Here is a 6,193-nt window from a genome sequence, read left to right as displayed (position 1 = left end):
TGTCGGTATCCTAACCCTGTCAAAATGCCAGCGTCAGGATTCTGATAGCCGGGATCCCAAGTGCCGGCATCCCGTACCCATCCACCATTTTAGCCCACTGAGAGCCTGTGTATGAAAGAGTAGGGTATTCCATGCCTCCGCATCAGGAGGACATTCTGCAAATTGAGTTCTGCAAACTGCATAAAGTCTGTGAATTTCAAAAAGGTTCGAAAAACCAAGTTACTTCTTTAAGTGATTTTATCCAATTGGTGATCTGCAAATATTGTTACTCTACTGTATATATTTTTTAAGGTTGTTATACAGATGAATAAAAAAAATATATTATTATGTCTCCTTTTATACAGTATTAAGGCAGCATAAACACAAGGGTTTCATTCGCATTTAAAAACGCATGTGCCAATGCCGCTGAAAGTGCACGTCACACACTGTATTTGTCATGCAGTTGTTTAACTTGCGCTTGAGAGGTCTTTGGGGTCATAACAAAATTTAATACAATGCACATAATTAATGCCATTGAGACCACAGGGTTAATTGTATTCTAATTAAAGCAGGAACAAGCCAGCACTTAAAGACAAATATGTAATTAATAATATGTATACTGAGTTATGAAGCTGTGTATATAGCAGGTCCTTTTGTTGCTGTCAGGTCAGGATCAGGTTAAAAATCACCCAAAGTATGTAAAGTTCACTTTTTTAATGCATCCATATTGTATATAAGGGAGCCCATGGAACACAGGCGTTCCGAATTGCTGTCAATAATCATTGATCTCTTCATAGAGCCATGTAATTAATTCAAAATGTGATATACAGTATATATAAATATAGGCTGTGCCGATCACTTCCAACAACCTGAAAACTACTGACACAATACAGGATTTATACTGATTACACCATTTTCCAATTTTGTCCCCATGTTATGTAGTCAGAGTTACTATTAGAGTTAGGGTTAGCCGTCAAGGTTATGGTTATCAATACGGTTAGAGACAGGAAGACAGAAATACACAGTTTTAACAATGTCAACATCAGTGTTAACATGCTGAGTGTTGCATGGTCATTGTCAATTAGCAACATGTCCTAACACATAAACCACACGTGACCCTACATTCTTTATTATGTCACAGCAGAAATAAAGATTTGCCAGACCACGCGATGATTTCCAATCTTCCACTGCCCGGTGTTGGTGAGCCTGAGCCTCGTGTAGCCGAAGTTTCCTGCTGTTAGCTAACAGGAGTGGTCCTCTAGCATCCAACTTCAAAACTCGACCTGTTGTGCGGTCAGGGATGCTCTTCTATATACCACAGATGTAACACATGGTTATTTGACATAATGTCGCCTTCCTCTCAGCTTGAACCAGTCTCCTCTGACAAGAAGTTTTCAACCACAGAACTGCCTGTTGCTGGATATGTTTTGGTTTTGTGCACCATTCTCTGTAACTCTAGAGTGTTTTGTGTGTGCAAATCTCAGGAAATGCTGAGAGTCTCAAACCACTGGCACCAACAGTCATTACGTGAGCAAAGTCTCTAACACATAATTAGCCAGAGTAACTTGCGCCTCTGACCACGGCTCAGCCCAATCCAGCAGCACCAGCCCTTGTATAACATAAAGCAAAAAAAGGAGTGGTCCAATAGAGCAGTCAGTAGCAGAGATATGTCACTATTCTATATCCCGGATGTTCGTTACGGAAACGGTCCACCTTTTGTCTCAAAAGAAATTAGAAGACAAACGAACCCTATTATGATATAATCACTAATATTTCCACCTTCTTTTACACTCACCTATACTAGGTGAAACATGTTCCCTGAAAGGTTTCTTTAGTCTTCTGAACAACATGGACACTAATCCTATATGGATTACCACATCATGCTTGTACTTTTCCCTGAAGAATCAGACTCACCTGGGGACAGGTATAACCGTTCATCAAAATGTTTCTTTCATCCAAGGTAACCCTTGCACTGATATATCATAAGTAGTATGGGTTTACACTCAGTCCATCCAGAGAAGCCAAAACCCCTTGTGCAAAATAACATGTCCCAAAGTCCAAATGGTGTTTTCCAGTCAAAAACATATTTATTTTTGAACAATAAAATAATAAATACAAGTATAAAAGTTCCCCAAGGCAAAAGTCAGAGGGATGAATCCACAAGCAGATTGAAGTACAACAAGGGCGGGATAGAGATAGCCCTTGTCTCCACTAACGCATTTCAGAAAGTTACCCTTCCTCAGGGTGTCTCTTAGATCACATATCTTCCCCATTCTGGTCTTAAGTCTGAACAACAACTGAACCTCTTGACCACATCTGCATGTTTTTGTGCATTGAGTTGCTTTCCCATAATTGGATGATTAGAGATTTGCATTAATGAGCTGGTGTACAAAAAAAAGTGTCCACTGTCCCAACTAGTATTTTTTTAGTTTCCTATAAATTTGTCATTTTCATTCCAAGATCAAACCAATCCTAACTCGGAGGCCTTTATCTCCCTTTGAATTCCTCTGTTGGAGGCGATCTTCAACTAGAGGTTTAATTTCTAAATTATATGTATTGCTAAGCGAGGAAACATCCGATACTCGGGACTCCCATGAGCTGGCACGGGAAGAGGACTTGGGAATCACATTAGACCTCGAGGAATGGTCAGAAATCTGGGACAATGCCGTTTCTAGCTCCATTTGGGTTAAGATCAAAGAAAATGTGTATAAGCTCTATTGCCGCTGGTACTATGTGCCTTCCCGTTTGAGAGTCATGTTCCCTGATACCTCGGATAGGTACTGGAAAGGTTGCTCGGAAGAAGGCACCTTTTTTTTTTAGATATGGTGGGCTTACCCACCGATCTTGCCAATTAGGCATGAAGTGATCGCCTTTCTGTCTCACCTAATCCGGGTCGTTATTCCATCTGACCCTAAATACTTCCTTCTTACCTTAAGCCTACCCACTCTCTCTAGACAACAAAACAAGTTATTGCAACATGTTTTCGCGACCATGACTTGCCAAATAGCTGCCGACTGGAAAAGACCATTACCATCACTTTTGCAGGCAGTCTAGGCCCGGATTTCGTATGTTCACAAAATCATATATATATCTAGCATAATTAACCACTCGTCTAAGTCTTTTAACAAAATCTGGGCCTTTGGTATACCACTCAGAATGCATCCTCCCCGTTTCACAGTTGACCTCTGAATAGGTCCTATTATTATTAGTCTCATTCTCGGTTCCTCCCAATGGTCTGACTACCTATTCTCTTCTAATTTACTCTATTTTTACCTGTTTCTGTCCTCGACTCTTTCTCTCTTCCTTTTTGTTTTGTTTTTTTGTTGTCGTTGTTTTATTTAAGTCTCTCGGGTCTTTAATTGGATCACTCATGTTATTTATAGCAGCAATGTTAGTTTGGATATATTTATGTATATCAAATATTTCTGCTATTTGTTTGATGTATATTACGGTGATCTATTTAATAAACAATACTTTAAAAAAACAAAAAACCAGTAGCCACTGAGTGTAGAATTAAACTCCTCTAAACAGTATCTGCATAAACAATACTGTATGTTGTGATAACATGTTCACTAGAAACACTTGTGTATTGCATGGAATAACATAAACCCTACTATAAAATTAGGTTGCATATTATTATAAGTCATCTTATAATTTACAAGAGGGAGCATATTAACTGCATTACACTTTGCATTTGTATAAATGAGTCTTATTACATAGATAATTTTGACCCTTTAATTAATAGTTCTGAAGAACTAAATATAAAAGGATGGCTAATTTATTGGTTACACAGTCTCAATAAATGTAAGTAACATAACAAGATTGTAGATAATTATGCTCTTTCCCAGCATGCTAGGCAGGGTGTGGCGAAAGGTGAACTTCAAATGACGTAAACCAATTACAGTAACATAGACATGCAGACGTAAAGTCGGTGGACCTTAGTTCATGTCCGTCCTGTCCAATTACTGCTGAGATAAAAAATCCCTTTATGTTCCTTTTCTCCGCACCTGACTGGGCAGGTAAGAGGAGGACTCTGATGCACTGACACATACTGCACAGTGTACACCCCTCACATGCCACAGAGAGCCGTGGAGTTTACAGAATGTTTGTAATCTGGGCAACCTTGGACAAATCTCCGATATTACACATTAAAATTATATGCAGACGGGAAAAGCAAATAATACCCTGATTCTATAGAAAAATGATGATACAACTGAAATGATCAGAGCTTATTACAATGAAGATATGGCGAAAGTCAGGAATTATTAAGGACAAAACTGTCAAAAATGTGCGCATTATAGATTATTACACAGTATACAGCTCTTCCAGCACTACTTCCTATATACAGAATTACACAGTATATAGAACTGTTCCAGCACTACTTCCTTCCTATATACATAATTGTACACTGTATACAACTGTTCCAGCACTACTTCCTATATAGAGAATTATATACTGTATACAACTGTTCCAGCACTACTTCCTATATACAGAATTATATACTGTATACAACTGTTCCAGCACTACTTCCTATATACATAATTGTACACTGTATACAACTGTTCCAGCACTACTTCCGTTCCTATATAGAGAATTATATACTGTATATAACTGTTCCAGCACTACTTCCTATATAGAGAATTATATACTGTATACAACTGTTCCAGCACTACCTCCTATATACATAATTGTACACTGTTTACAACTGTTCCAGCACTACTTCCTATATACAGAATTATACACTGTATATAACTGTTCCAGCACTACTTCCTATATACAGAATTATATACTGTATACAACTGTTCCAGCACTACTTCCTATATACAGAATTGTACACTGTTTACAACTGTTCCAGCACTACTTCCTATATACAGAATTATATACTGTATACAACTGTTCCAGCACTACTTCCTATATACATAATTGTATACTGTATACAACTGTTCCAGCACTACTTCCTATATAGAGAATTATATACTGTATACAACTGTTCCAGCACTACTTCCTATATACAGAATTATAGACTGTATATAACTGTTCCAGCACTACTTCCTATATACAGAATTATATACTGTATATAACTGTTCCGGCACTACTTTAAGTTTCTATAGAATTAATCACTGTATATAACTGCTACAGCACTACTCCTAATTAGATTATTATACACTGTATACAGATGTTCCAGCATTACTTCCTATATACAGAATATACACTGTATATTCCAGCATACTTCCTATAAACAGAATTATACACTCTATATTCCAGCACTATTTCCTATATACAGAATTATACAGCATATAACTTTTCCAGCACTGTTTCCTATACACATAATACAGTGCTTGTCCAAGTACAGTACAGTATATGGCAGGACTCCTGCAGGCAGCCTTATAATCTGGGTAGTAAATACAATCCTGTATTGCTGCGTGATACTAATGACGAGTTAGTATATAATTAGTGACCAGATGATGGAGTCTTGCAGCCCCCCTGTCAGCACATACCAGGCACAGACCCTCCCTCTCTGATCACTAGACCCCTGTGCTTACAAAAAAAAAGTGAAACATCCCATAAAGTGTATAATCCAAATCTGTCCTCACTTTGGGCAATAGCAGCAGCACAGGGGCAAAGAGAGGAGCAGGGCAGAATGACAGGGGCAGGGAGAGGTGAACAGGGAGGGGTATAGAGCCCACATAGAATAAGGTGACATTGCAGCACATACAGATCTTATCTCTCCACCGGGACTGGGGTGCAGAGAGGAGCAGAGATAGTTACACTGGGATTTAGGGGTCTATCCACATACAGGGGAGTGGGAGACAGGACTTGCAGAGGAAGTTACAGTACATACATAGTGTCAGACAAGAAGAAGACTATATTTTTAAAAATATTTTTATTAATGTTCAAAACGATCAGCTATTAGGGGAGGCACAAACAGGAGGAAGGGATTTAGTAACAGGAACAATCTATAATACATAAAAGAATATTATACCATACATAAGTATAATATACAGTTTACTGAGAACTTCACAGCAACTCACAGCAAAAAGCTCTGCAAGGAGAAGACATCCAGTGTCCCAGGAGATCCATAAGGGGGTTTGCAGATGGCTACAGGGACATAGGTGATTTGCAAGGAGAGATCTAGTAGATCCATAAAGGGGCATCGGATCTCCTGAAGAGAGCAGCCCAGCAGCAGCCTGATAGTGTCCTTCACATGTCTTCC

General features: G+C 38.6%; 1 protein-coding gene across 1 annotated transcript in view; it reads left to right on the top strand.

The window, feature by feature from the left end:
• The first annotated feature begins 5,696 nt into the window (after window positions 1-5,696).
• The window catches only part of CCBE1 (collagen and calcium binding EGF domains 1), a 422,834-nt gene continuing 422,337 nt past the window's right edge, over window positions 5,697-6,193 (top strand). The window contains exon 1 of the mRNA XM_088476536.1: window positions 5,697-6,092. The gene's annotated coding sequence lies outside the window, so the exon portion shown is untranslated. The remainder of the gene's footprint in view (window positions 6,093-6,193) is intronic.

This window comes from Taudactylus pleione, unplaced genomic scaffold (assembly GCF_031769625.1).
Source record: "Taudactylus pleione unplaced genomic scaffold, aTauple2 ptg000189l, whole genome shotgun sequence".
In the NCBI taxonomy this organism is placed as follows: Eukaryota; Metazoa; Chordata; class Amphibia; order Anura; family Myobatrachidae; genus Taudactylus; species Taudactylus pleione.
The sequence above is the reverse complement of the archived record's forward strand: the minus strand, read 5'-3'. Positions and strand labels throughout refer to the sequence as shown.